The sequence below is a fragment of the Enoplosus armatus genome, chromosome 23 (genome assembly GCF_043641665.1).
Source record: "Enoplosus armatus isolate fEnoArm2 chromosome 23, fEnoArm2.hap1, whole genome shotgun sequence".
Taxonomy (NCBI): domain Eukaryota; kingdom Metazoa; phylum Chordata; class Actinopteri; order Centrarchiformes; family Enoplosidae; genus Enoplosus; species Enoplosus armatus.
The window spans coordinates 1,507,125-1,521,673 of NC_092202.1; the positions used below are offsets into that span (position 1 = coordinate 1,507,125).

The 14,549-nt window shown below is 40.0% G+C and overlaps 1 protein-coding gene across 1 annotated transcript in view; it reads left to right on the forward strand.

The window, feature by feature from the left end:
- LOC139305975 (butyrophilin-like protein 2) overlaps positions 1-14,549 on the forward strand; it is a 281,201-nt gene that overhangs the window by 218,741 nt on the left and 47,911 nt on the right. The window lies entirely within an intron of this gene.

Below are 14,549 nucleotides of genomic sequence, written 5' to 3' on the forward strand. Positions count from 1 at the left end.
TGCAGGTCCGGAAAGGCTGAGAAAAGGTGGGATTTCCTCACTTTCCAGGTCTCAAAATGTTGTGGAACTGCATAGAAAAGAAGGTTGAGAAAGAAAAGGAAATGATATTTAGGACCGCGGGGAGTCTCAAGAATGATCTTTCTTTCTATACATCTATACATACTATACATACATTCACAGACGTACAGTACTTGTGACTTCTGACCTGTTTTCTTGCCTCTGTCTCAGTGTGTTGGGGAGTAAATCCATCTAATCCTCCGTGAGGCACTAAGCTTTTCTTTGAACTTTAAAAATCCTCAGCCACTGCAGTCAGAAACTCACAGCGACTAAAAGTGCCTCAACACCACTGCAGGAAAACAGCTTCACTGTCTACAGGGACTGGTACGATCCACAACTCTGCACCTGCTGGCTTCCTGTAGACAGTTCTGCTTTAGAACTGGGTCAACATGCCATATCGTCTGTTGCTCTTCTCATTTTCAGATTGTAGCTACAGTTTGAGAACAAAAATTAGAGCCGCCACTCATCTGTAGCGTCTCTGTTGACAGCTGAACCCAAATTCATTTAATAAGAATATAGATTTGATAAGCGGATTCGAGCCGGCTACATTTTGAGGAAAGATTCGGACTATGAAGTTAACTTTTCAGCTACACAGTTTCAGCAGCACTGGCCTGGTGGTCTGCTGGTCATTTCCTTCTCTGTTTTACACGAGAAGACGCTCAGCAGCCTGTTGAGACCAATAGTTTGCTACGAACCAAAAAATGTTGCTGTATGTCGATGATGATGCCTTGTTCGTTGTTAATGAGAGGTTGGTTTTAGACAATCTTTCAGGCAACATTTCACAAGTTCAAATGGTACGTCATCACTTCTGCTGTAAAACAGCTTGGGGAAAGATTTGGATGATTATTGGATGCCTACCTGTAAGGTTAACTTGCTAGCCACAGTTTTAGATTCAGCAGCACTGGTCTGGTTGTCTGCTGGTCATTTCCTTCTCTGGTTTACATGACAAGATGCTCAGCAGCCTGTTGGGGCCAATAATCTCTTACAAGCCAAACAATGTTGCTGTATGTTGACGATGTTGTCTTATTCAATGGTGAGAAAAGGTTGGTTGGAGCCAGTCGTTCAGACATCATTTTATCAGCAGCCAAAGTTTTGTTTATTTGTTGTCTGTCTGATCTGATGATGTCTGTAAGCCCCTTTTTTTTTTAGTTTAAACCTCTAACACTCACCTATACATTCCTGATTAACTAAAACTAAAATTGCGTGATTGGTACTTCTTAATTACATTCCACTTGATAGACAGCTAATATTAATTTAAACTATTTTATCAGACAGCCTTACAGTAAGAAACCAGTTAAGGGGCCAGTCTAGTGTGTTCATTTTCTACGACTCAAGGTCGTCCGTTATCGTCCATGTGCTTTTTTTTGTTTATCGGTGATAAAAAGCTACTCACTCATGAAAGGCTTCATTATCATGAGTCTCTGAGCCATCATTGAAGTTTAAAGCCAATATACTCATTTTACACACAGAGATTATATTCAGTTTAATGAATAAAACGTTTTATTTTTTTTTCCTTCCCATTGAGACCAAACGTTTCATGGCTCTCATGTTCATCCCGATAACCATTTGATGGACAAAATAACACCTTGACAATATGATGCAATTCAATGCAACAGCCGGACCTTTGTGAAGCTTAAACGGTCAGCTTTTGTTCAGTTAAAGAGGTTTCCTTAAAGTTAAATCAGTGTTGAATTGACTTGCATCCTAATGTGAAATGTTGCCGTTATTTTGTCCACCTGCTGAATGTCCTCGCACTCTTTGCACTCTACCTGAAGCCTAATCTGCCTTAAACGTTTCCTGTGATACTGTACGAGGAAATGTTCAGTGAATTGACTCCTTTCAGACTGTTTTGTTAACGTGTGACAACAACTATGCAACGCTTTTGTGCAATAATGCCTCAAAAACCTTGAACCCTACCTGGGTTAGGGCTAATGTTTCCTGTCCCACCTGAATCAAATGTTGCCTTAAAGAGAAATTCCACTCAATTTAAAAATGATTCCACTGTGACATGTTTTTAAATTGTGTTTTCTTTCCCTTAAATGTTTGAAAGACAAAATTTAAAAGATATTAGATATAGATTAGTTATTGGCGTGTTCAGATTAAAGTGAGGAAAAGATTCAATTCGATATGAGATTAACTCCAATCCTTAATTATTTTCAAGCTGCCAGACTTTTATGAAAACCAAAACGTAATTTAAATCATTAAAATCATAATAATCTCGTCTATGATAACTGTTGAGGAAAAGTTTGGGCTTTTCCAGCAGGGGGGGGTGAATGTTTTGGGGGTTTTCCAGCAGCAGCACCATCAGTGTTGGTCATCCCCTGGCTTCCCTCCAACAGACGGATGCTCAGAAATGGACTGCTGACCCTGGATCAGTCTATAAACCGTCTGCAGTCCATTTCTATCAGACCAAAAATAAAGGGTTAAAGGGTGAATTTCCTTTTTATTTGAATTATAAATGCCAAACAATGACCAAAATGTACATGAATATGAATTTGTTTTAATCTTTAATGTTTGTATGACAAAACTGAACCGAATAAATCTATTGAGAAGAAAAATATGTCTGATGTTCTTTGTAATAAGATGAATTTCTGGTCCAAACAAGACCAACTTACTCTACTAAAGTGAGATGATTAACTCTGTGATTAAAGCTTTTACCAGCTTTGGTTTCGTGTGGGTGTTAAATCGTCTTCCTGGTCTTTAGTTTTCAGGTGTTTTCCACAGACGGTTTGGGTTTTACCTTCTTCTCCACAGCTGCTTTTCACTCTACTCTTGCACTTTCTTCTGCAGTAATCTTTAAAACATTTAAGATATATTTTGATGTTCCAGTGAAACAAAGAAAAAGGGGTTGAGATTTCACGGTAAAGCTTTGTTTTTTTGGTCTGTAGTTTCTTAATAATTTCCTGTAATAATAAGGAAATTCCTCTGAAAATCAACAAATGCTTACAAACACAAGGCAGAACTTTGTCTCTGTTTTACCTGTAATTAGCACCAGATGACACAGTTTATTCCACAAAACGTACAAGATAATTATTAGGAAATTATAAGCCTGTAAAATATAGTTCTGCATCTTCATAACAACAGAGGAAGGAAGGAAGGAAGGAAAAGGAAACCTGTACCCGATGCAAACATTGCTTGTAAAATATTGGAATAATATTTTTTGTGGCAAAATAGTGTTCATTGAAATGTTAATTCCATGACAACTGCAGGTCTCAGATGTTCAGTAAATGCCATCTTATTTTGGTTGGTTTAATTTAGTCTTTTTCCAGGTGAAAATGCACGACAGCCTCTCACCACAGTTAGGATTAGTATGCAGTGTGTGTGTGTTTCTCTCTTTAAATAGAGTGATTTTAGAATAAGAGTCTGGTCTGTTTGTGGTTGCTCTGATTGCTTTAAAGAGAGGCAATTATTCACCAGGCAACACCAACACATAAACCTGATTCTACTGTTTGTCTGTGTGAGTGTGTGTGTTGTTGCATCCAGGCTCATTTTCCCAAACATTTCAACAGCAGAGGAGAGTTTCTCACTACAAAGACTCTCTCTGTCCTCCATCACTCTTTCACTTTTTAAGTGATTCATCTTTGGACCCACATGTAGTGTAGATTAACTTGTTATCTGGACTGTATAACTTCTTATTACAGAGGACAAAGAGGGACTGTATTAAAGGTCAGAGGTCAGCTGAGAGTCAAGGTTTGTTTGCCGCACACACCAGGGTGCATTCACTTTTTTGCTTTTTTAACTATTATATTTAAAACTGTTAAAAAATGTTAAAGTCACCTTGATATTTTACATTTAGCTTATTGATAATATTTCATATATATATAGTCATGCTAACAGAATGGCTCAAGGGCCGATCCTCCAGTTTAGTCCAGACTGGAGTATCTCACAACTATTGGATGGTTTGCCATGAAGTTCATGGTTCCTGGATGATGTATTTGGTGATCCCGTGACTGTCCTTCTGGTGCCACCATGAGGTTCATGTTTGTGGCTTTGAGTGAAATGAAATCCATGAAATTTGGCACAGATGTTCATGTTCTTGTTCAGCTGTGTTTAGTACAACAAGATGATGAGACTTTACCTAGTTTCACTGTCAGTTTATGAGCACACAGGCTGCTGAAATTAAATTATGAAATGATCATGTGTGTGTGAGGAGGGAAGCCTGCCTGTTTAGGTTTTTTGCCAAGGGCGGGGCTGATATGGCTTATCTGGGCCGCGCACACACACACACACACACACACTCGCACACACACACACACGCGCGCGCTTTACTGAAGTCTTTAATGTAAAATGAACTAACTGTGTGTGTGTTCATGTTTCCCAGCAGGTGGACGTGTACGGAGAAAGCGCTTTCCCATTCCACCTGAGCGATCACGCATGCGCAGTCTGCTCCTTCTCTCTCTCTCCCTCAACCAAGCAGTTGCAAGCGCCCACAGCCGGTGTGTCGGTCGATTGCTCAGCTCCCGCCGCCTGTGGATGCGAACCGGAGTCCAACGGGATCTTGTCTTAAATCTTGTTTTGCCGTAAATGTGGACATTTTCGAACGGAGGTTCTGCACAGGAGCGTCCGCGCCGCTGGAGCCGTTCACTCCGGTAAGTTTAGATGGGAATTCCACCCCGCACTCTCGTCCTTTTTAGCCCTGTTGATTTCAGTGTGACAGTCGGTTCATTTTTAGTGCTGATCGGAATTACCTCTGCAGGCTAACAAGCCATTTACCACGGTGACACCTCACACCAACCAGACTGGAATCATATTTCCACATAATCTTGGAATGAACCTACAACCAGCTTCTATAATATTCCTACAGTGATTACCATTGTGGAGTCTGGTCTCTGCAGTATTTCGGCAGTGTGTATGTGACACTTAAACTGACTTTCAGGTGTCAAATCTGATAATTGTTTGTTGTTGTTGTTTTTTTATCTCTTCTGCTAATACAGTAATATTTCTAGAACATTCCTCCAGTTTGTTTTTGATGTGTTTAACTCAACAGTGAGTTATTTATGTTGGCTCTATGATGTTTAATGTCTCGGTGTATATCTATAGGCTACATAAATATTAACTCAGCAGCTATATATAAGCCATACTTCTACTGTGTTGTGTACTCTCCTGTGGTATTCTTATAATATTCATGGTGCTCAGCGACCATATAGACACCGACAGTTTGTCTTTGCCGCTCAGAATCGCGCTGATTTAAACTGTATTTATGGTGTTTTTCCTCTCCAACATCCCAATAGTGATTTGCAGTTTGTCTGTGATGCGTTTTTACTGACTTTATGGTTGTTTATCCTGATCTAGTATCTTTATAACATGATTTGTAAGATGTCTTTGGTACTTAATGGCACGTGTTATTGCTATAATGTTAATGTAATATTCACAGAGTGGTTATCATAGTGTGTTTAATCTTAATATCGTAGTATTCCTGATAGTGTTTATGGTGCTCATCATTGGCCTCATCGTGACTCCATCACACTGCAAAGTGCTTTATATCCTGTGGTGTCTTCTTTATAATGCATCATTGGGTCTAAGTACTGCAGTTTTGTAGTTTTTGTGCTGCTTATTGCTACTTTTCCACTGCAGTGTCACTATAATGCAGTGAATTGTGGTGTGGTATAATAAAACTAATTGGGACATTTTTAAATATCTTGTTTTATCCGACCAACAGTCCAAAATCCAAAGATATTCAGTTTACTGTCAAATAAGAGGAGGAAAATGAGAAAGTATTTACATTTGGGCTGGAACCAGTTCATTTCTGCCACTTTTGCTAATAAAATAACTGAAACGATTAATCGATCATCAACATTGTGCTTATGGAGCTCTGAATCTGTACACTGTGAAGGGTTTCATCTCATTGAACCTGGGATGTTGTGGTTACTTCTTACACATCTAAATCACGAGGTTTCCACCTCCATAGTGTTCTCATGATATCTTGGCTGTAAGCTTTTGTGGTGATTAACGGTATTTTTCCACACAGCAGTCAGAAAACAAACAAAAACCCATCACCTTATTATGATTAACAGAAAAGCAAGAAGCTTGTCGTATCTGTAAATGTGTGTGTTTACTGAAGAAAAGGCTAGAATGATCAATCAGTTATAGATATTTTAATCAATTCATTTTCCATAAATCTACAGCATGACGCTGCACGGTCCTCCTCTGAGCATTATGGGCTGTATGTGAGCTCGTTGCCATTTATGATTAAGTGCATGCAGACTCACGTTTTCTCTGCAGAGAGAAAAGGATGTTTATCTACATTAGTATTTAGCAGGTTTTCAGGCCTCGGGGTGTTGAAACTCATGTCAACACACAACTCAAACTCACCCACATGTAGATCACAGAAAGAAGTGTGTTTGAGAAAATTATGAACATATTTACTTTATTGTTTAGCTTCATTTCATTTACCCTGGACACTACAACTCTTAACTGACCTTATTTAACAGTTTATAGACATTAACCTAATGCTCCTATCATGGGTTGCTCAAGAGCACTTCAGCAGGGCAGATCAGGTGCTGGGGGATTAAACCTGCAACTTTTTTTATTTACAAAGTGTCCTCTCTTACTAATCAGCCCAAGTGTTTGTTATTTCTTTGCCTGTTTGCGAGGGAGACATTGTCACACCAGACTCCATTCAGAAATCTATTAATTTAGTCTTTTGATGCTTACTTACACACATACACCATGTGCAACCTGACCTTAGACACTTACAGTGTATCTGTGTGACTGAGTGAGCAGGGAAGGATTCAGTGAAGAAGCTAATTGCTTCCTGAGATCAGCAGGTGAACTGATAATTCACTTCTTGCTGCACTTCATTCCTGTCTAACAACATGTCGTCTACATCAGACTTCACACTCGTGTCACTAATGTTTATTCGTTCTCTTTCGTTTTTCAAATCATCCCTTCCTGGATTAAGTGTGTGAGCTTCCTCCAGCAGACAGACTGTGTGTGGTTGTGTCTGCTGCTGGTTCTTCCCCCCAGGGCTCCCGGCAGCCTGTAGCCAGGCCGCGGTGCTCTCTCAGTGGGTTGAGTGTTCTTGCCTGACCCCCTGACCCCTCCTGGAGCTCCAGTTAAGATACCGCAGGATGACATTTTAGATACAGGATGCTGTTTGGCACTGTCTGTCTGTCTATCTGTCTTTCGCTTTCCGTCACCGTGGCAACCCCAAAGACGAGCGATGCTCAGCCACCCATTTGCTCTGCTTGACCCCCCCTGACTGTAAAACACAGCAGTAAACTTAATCTGCCTCTCGCTTCCGCTGTTGAAGAAAGGAGCCATCAGTCGTTCAGTCGTTCCATGAAGGAGATTTAAAGATTTTTCTACTTTTTAACACTTTTCTGGCACAGCGGAGCCCAAAGACTCGGCCAAAACTGATTTGTTTTTCATGCTAATGTTGTTTAAAAAGCAGTTCAGATGCTTTTCTGAGTCAATGTGGGGGGTCCTCGCTTACCCCCCCCATCACCACACTACACCCACACACACACACACACACATGTTTACTGGTGTTTGTCTGGTAAATACGACAGAGGCCTTCTCCTCAGGGAGTTTCACTGAGGTTTCCAGGGTGACTGTGTGTTTGCGTTCGGTCGGTTGTATCCAGCACCTGTGATTCTGGATCGTTTTTGGAGACACTTTGAATTAGTTTCTGGAAATAGTTTGTTCATAGTTTCTTTGATAATTACTGGGTAGATTCTTGGATGGTTTCTTGGATGCTTACTGGTGATTTCTGGGTAGATTCTTGACATTGTGAGCAGCTGTGTTAGCATGCTGATGTTAGCATTCAGTAAGTACAGCCTCACAGAGCTCATGGCTAACTAAGCTTTGTGGGTCATTTCTGAGATTCTGGAAAATTAAAGATTTGAAGTAGTTTCGGGGTCATTTTGAATTGTTGAGGTGGTTTCTGCAGAGGGTCTGGATTATTTCTGGGATACATCCTTGCACAGTTTCTTACAATTGAGCGTGAAAGTTCTTGACCTTGGAAATGAGAGTTTGAGAAAATAATCTTAACTCAACTTTATAACCTTTTCCTTTCTGGAACAGTCCCTGGACCATTTCTGGACCGTCTCTGAATAGTTTCAGGAGGGCGTCTCTGGACTCGTGTGCAGTTTTCAGACATTTCCTGGATAACTGAACCTCATATATTCAGTCTGACAGTGCGCTCGGCTGACCTGCTGCTGTAATCCTCAAACTGAGGCGTTAGGAGATCTGTCACTGCTGGAGAAAGTGGGAGCTAATCTGTCAGACTGCTGAGCAACAACCAGGCAGCCTGTAAACCCAAAGAAATCACAAGAGAGAGGGAAAAATATCTAAAGCCTGCTGTGACTCACAAGCGGCTGTCTGGAGCAGCTTCAGAAACAGCGTCACCGTGAAGCTGTCGGGCTGTTCGCCAGGCGAGGTGTAAAGGATGTTATAGTAAGAATTCTTCACACTTTCAATATGAGATCTTTCCTGTCGTACAGCAGTGACGCATTTTATGTCTTCAGTTTGTTTTAACGGCTGAATTAACCTCCTTCTTGCTACAACAAACAGTTGGTTGATGGTAAGAAGTTTTGTTTACAGTTCTTCTGGCTCTGAAAGTTGGATGTTTTCGATGTATTTCCACACAGTAAGTTATATGTGGATATATACAGTATATACTATATATATGGAACATGGACATGTAAATAATTAGTGTCATCTGCAGAAACTCACACTGTATTGGCAGACGGTGGTGAGGCGTCACCGTGATGGAGGATCTGATGCAGCTCTCCGTCTCAGGCTGGAAACTATCTGAACTCAACCTCAGTGTCAACCACCGCGGATTAGACAGGAGGGTCTCAGTGTCTCGTTTGTCCTCTTTCCTTCAGCAAAATGTGCAACAAACCAGCACTTATTGTGTTTCCCGTCTCACCATTTTGGATCCAAAAGTTTCTCGAGTTTCATATTAAAATACCAGAGACCGTTGTTTTCCGCCGAGTCACTGAAGAAACTTCAGCCCTGAAAGGACAGCTGCTGCATTTTGGAAAAAGCATTAATGTGAAAGCGCGTTCAGCAATGAACTGATAGTGGTGGTGGTTTGGTGTGTTTTAGGAACCCCCTTTGACTGCAGTGTTTTCATGGGTGAGTTGGAGGTGGTTTCATTGTCTCCTGAACTCACCGTCCCGAGTCTGAGACCCACCTGTTGACTACTGAGTCATCTGAAAACTTGAGCTGTAGAGCTGTGTCCATCTCGAATGGCCCAAATATACAGTTACAGGTGCATTTGTTGGGGACTATTTTCAGCGGCGGATTAATACACATTTGGTGCTCTGGTGTATTTGGAGCAGCAGGACGGTGAATGTGGGACTGAGTCAAAATAAACGTTTTAAAAATGTTCTAAAAGGAGACGAAGGGTTCATGAGTTCAGTGTAAAAGCAGCACAGGTTGAACAGGGTCTGGTGAGTCCACCATGTCACACACTCTCAGTCCTGTAGCCTCAGATTGGGGTCTGTTGGTTAGGTCACTAGTCCAGGACACCACTGGATCCACTTCTGCTTTCTGTCCATTTTGTCTGATAAAGCACGCGGCCCTGAACTCCTCATCGTCATCTGCTGTACCTTGTTTCCCACGAACCAACATTTAAACCTGCGATAACCGATTCCCTCGTGGCTGCTGTTAAAAGAAGCATTTTAAACTGAAGTGAGCTCGTTTTGATGTGATTGGAATTAATTTAATTTAGATTTTGTGGCTGAAACTGTAGACTGAAGACAATAAAACACCGCAGACTGTCTGTGGCTCCATGCTTTTCTCGTGCTGTCTGACTTTTTTCTCTTTTTGCCAACGTTGTTGAGGACGTGCGGCCATCTTGTTTGAATAAACTTTATTGGAATTGGACAAAATCAATCGTCGGCTCCGTGTCATAACCCGGTCATGTGGCAAACTGCAAGATCAGTTAAAACGTGCCGTCTGTCCAGCTTTATTTAAAAATCTGCGTCTTTAAAGTTAGAAAACTTCTTACATCACATCCAGATGATCTTTGTTTCATTAATCAACTCTCATATAATAATCACTTGTCACATGGTGTGAGTCATCTTTAGTCCTGCGTGTGTGTGTTTGAGTGTGAGGTCATGCTGTTTGTTTAGCAAAGGGCTTGTATGCTGTGTGTGTGTGTGTGTGTGTGTCCTCACGTGTCCTCAGGGTGTGTGTGTGTGTGTGTGTGTGTGACAGAGGAGAGGTCAAATTAATTTGTAGTGTAAATATTTGTCAGTGTATTATTTCTCAAACAGGTTTGCAGGTTGACTTTTGTGTGTGTGTGTGTGTGTGTGTGTGTGTGTGTGTGTGTTTTACTGTACACTTTCTCTGGCAGCCATGTTGCCTTCTCAGTCCAGCTCCATAGCCGTTACTATAGCAACCAGTGACTCCCTAAACTCTAATGCCGATCACTCAGAAGTTACTGTATATTCTTTGTTTGTCCATAGAAGAACTTAAAAACCTTAAAAAAGAAAAAAGGTTTGTACGCTCGGCTGAAAAGTTGGTGTGTCAATGAAAACAAACTGCGACAAAGTGCAACGGAAACAGACGTAGTGAATAAATGATGACGAACATGAAACATGTGACTTCTCTAGAGTTTATTTGTCAATCTGTGGTTTCTGGACGGACGTCACAAAGTCACTCTAAGAACAGAATAAAATATTAAAATTGCAAAGTTGTTGAGATCATGTATAAGCATTCAGCACAATAATAAAAAGAAAAGAGAATATTAATGTAAATAAATCATCATGTGGGACACCATTATACAACATTGTCAGGTACCATTTAAAACTTGCAACACGGAGGCTCATAATACAAAAGAGCAATGAAATAGGGGATATTAATGCGCCATTATTAGACACTAATGTTTTTCATCGTTTGAGGTTTGTGCTAAATTTGGATGGAAACTTGACTGATGTGATGAACTACTTTGATTTGTGTGGTTATTTTATATAAAATATATTGATATCACAGTATAAAACGACATGTACTATAACAGAGGATGTTTATTTCTCTCTCCTATTAGAATACATCGTAACTTACTGAAGTCTCGTCAAACACACCTACTGAAAGCTTTTACTTTTTAAACAAACATGAAGTTAAAATATAGGAATATAATATATATAGAAATACAATAAAATGAAATGTAACACTGTGCAGGTATAAACGGTAGTATTAAATATATGTGAACAGGTAATATGCAGTAAGTAACAGTAGTATAAGGTCATATAAGTGGCATTGTAAGTGTCAGCAATGAGCTCGAGAGCTCACCTGTACAGTAAAGTCTCACTGAGGTCGTGTACCGTCGCTGAATACGTCTACAGACAAACCACAACAATCCTGTTCAACCAGCTCTGAGCTTATTATCCACTAACAGACTGTTCTCTAATTGTTCCTCCTTGATGGAAACACACAGCTAACATCTAAACTCTGATGTGTGTCAGGCTGCCAGTCGGCGGACAGTTTGTCAGAAGAGTCATTAGAGGAGGACAAAGCAGGAGGAGGAGGAGGAGGAGGAGGAGGAGGAGGAGGGATATTTCATGGTGGATCAGAGGCTTTTCATGCACCGTCACTGTCAGTTACTCATTCACTCTGTCTGATTTTCCTTTCACGAGTTGTCACTTCATTTCCAGCGTTTGGGTCCTCTCGGAGCCTCTCCGGTCTCTCTCTCGGTATTGAGGTCACGGCCGTCATTGTAGGAATGTGGAGCAGCGGCAGGAGACGGATGTATGGAGGGATCATAATTGGGTCGGCTGAGAAAAGCTAACTAAGAAGTGGTGCAGCGGTTTGGTCGTCTCAGCAGCACAGCTCGGGAGAATTAGACCTTTACTGTCGCTGCAGGTTTCCCAGCATGCACTTTGAAGCCGAGCCACATCACCAGCCGCCGCCGCTGCGTCACCCGAAGGTGTTGTTGCCAGATGAAAGTCGTGACGGCATCTGGAGGTGGTGTGAAAAATCAGAAGCCAATCAGGAGCTTTCTGTTTATCAGTACCTGTATGTCGAAGAAGTACTCAGATCCTTTGCTTAAGTAAAAGTACAAATACCAAAATGTAAAGATACTCCATTACAAGTCCTGTATTTAAAAAAAAAAAAGTATTTTGAGCCAAATATATTTAAAGTTTCAAAGTAAAAGAACTTCAGAAAATCAGCCCCTGTGACTAATAATAAAATTAATTACATTATTAATACTGATGCATTAATGTTAGAGCAGCATTTTACTGTTATAGCTGCTCGAGGTGGAGCTAGTTTTAAATACTTTATATACAGTTAGCTAGTTTTAACTACTTTATATACTGTTAACTAGTTTTAACTACTTTATATACAGTTAGCTATTTTAACTACTTTATATACTGTTAGCTTGTTTTAACTACTTTAGATAGTTAGCTAGTTAAGTACTTTATATACAATTAGCTAGTTTTAACTACTTTATATACAGTTAGCTAGTTTGAACTAATTTATATACAGTTAGCTAGTTTAACTACTTTATATACTGTTAGCTATTTTAACTACTTTATATACTGTTAGCTTGTTATAACTACTTTATATACAGTTAGCTAGTTTGAACTACTTTATATACTGTTAGCTTGTTATAACTACTTTATATACAGTTAGCCATATACTTGTAGTGCTAGTAGTACTAATAGTAATAGTGTTAATAGTAGAAATCGTAGCAATAATAGTAGCCACAGCAGTACTAATAATGACAGTGGTATTAGTAGCAATAGTAGTACTAGTTACAGATGTAGTGATGACAAAGTTTTCAGACTGAGTACAATCATCAGTTCACACTCTGTCGACTCATCACACCCACAACCTCATTAACCAATTAGAACCCTTCGTGTGAACCGGGTCACCAGTTTGGTCCAGGCCTATTTTTACATTTTGAGTCGCGTGATTGGATGATGTCAATGATGTCACGGTCACTCGAGTTTAAATGCCCCTCAAAGAGAGAGAGAGAGAGAGAGAGTGAGTCATCTAAACCCTTTGTTTACAGCGGGCCTTTGAAGATGGAGGGATGAGAGAGGAAACAACATGGAGGGAGAGAAATGAAAGGAAAACAGATCAGGAAAAAATCAGGAGGAAGTGATTCTGTTTAATATGAATAGTCTGACACACACACACACACACACTGTGACCTCGATTTTGTTGTCTGCCAAGTAAACAAATTGTCATTGTTTATAACCGGTCTGTTACCACGACGATCAGTAGCGCTCTGACCGGTTGCCACGGTAGCGCACCAGCCCTGGCATCTAAAACACACACACAAACACACATACTGTGTTCTCTTGCAACCTCTCTCCACAAGGGAGAGAATGGTGCACCATACTCCATTCCAAATTCTGTCCATTTTTTGATTTCTTTTTTTCCAAATGCATAAAACCTATAAAATGATAAAAAAAAATTAAGAATTAACATGTGCTATTAAATTCTGCTCAGCAAAGTCTCCAAATACAAATGCATATTTTAATGGAAAGAGCTAATTGAGTTGATTACCACAGTCTGCTACCAAAGTTATCGTAAACCAAAACTAGAGCAAGAAGTAGGTATTTAAAAACAATGCTACCTTGTTCTATTGAATGCTTGTAAAAATAAAGTTTCTTATGAAACCACAATTAAACTAACCACACCTACACTGAAAATGGGAAGAAAAAGCTATACAAATAGAAACTAAGAATACAGATTATGAAACAAAATTTTTGTTGTTTTGTTTTTTGTTTTGAAAAACAGCTGGTTTTGGGATCAGATGTGAGCTGAATTTCTCAGCAGACCCAAGAAATTTAAAATAAATGTTTAGTCACATCTGATTAATCACTTATTTTTGCCCATGAGCAAGGCAGCATAAAATTACTACATTTTTAAATGGAGTTTGGAAGCCACGCTTTTTTCCCCAAATAAATAAATGGATCAGCAGCTATCAGGTCAGGACCAAAATGTATAACAGCAGCAAGTCACTACTGCACACATTCAGACACATGCACACACACACATGCACACACACATACACACACGCGCACATTGTTAGCATGATTAAGTTGGAAGTTTGACGGAAGAAGTCAGGCGATCAAACAGAGATGTGAGATTAAGTTATGTAACACTCACACACATGAATCTTTAATTCATCCGCAGGAAGTGTATATCTTTGTCGACATGTATCCAGAACTTCACACGAGGGACTCACCCTCTGTGTGTGTGTGTGTGTGTGTGTGTGTTAAATAATTTAGCAGTGCAGGAATTCAGTCCAAATTGCATGTGAGCCATATATGGACTTCCTGGTACAAGCATTTTCCTGTTTTCTTTACACAGTGGAGTAAACAAAGCAGAAGAGCAGTTAAAAGTAGAAACATTACTTTATAAAACTTATTCACTGACTTTTTTTTCAAAGAAAACGTAACGTCAGTGAAGGCAGCACACCTTGTTTCTAGTGGGGGAACGGCAAAGAGAGCAGTCAGAGGGTTTCAGACAAGAAGAGGAGTGTATGTTGCCAGTTTTACTTTTTTTTAGACTTTAGAATAACACTG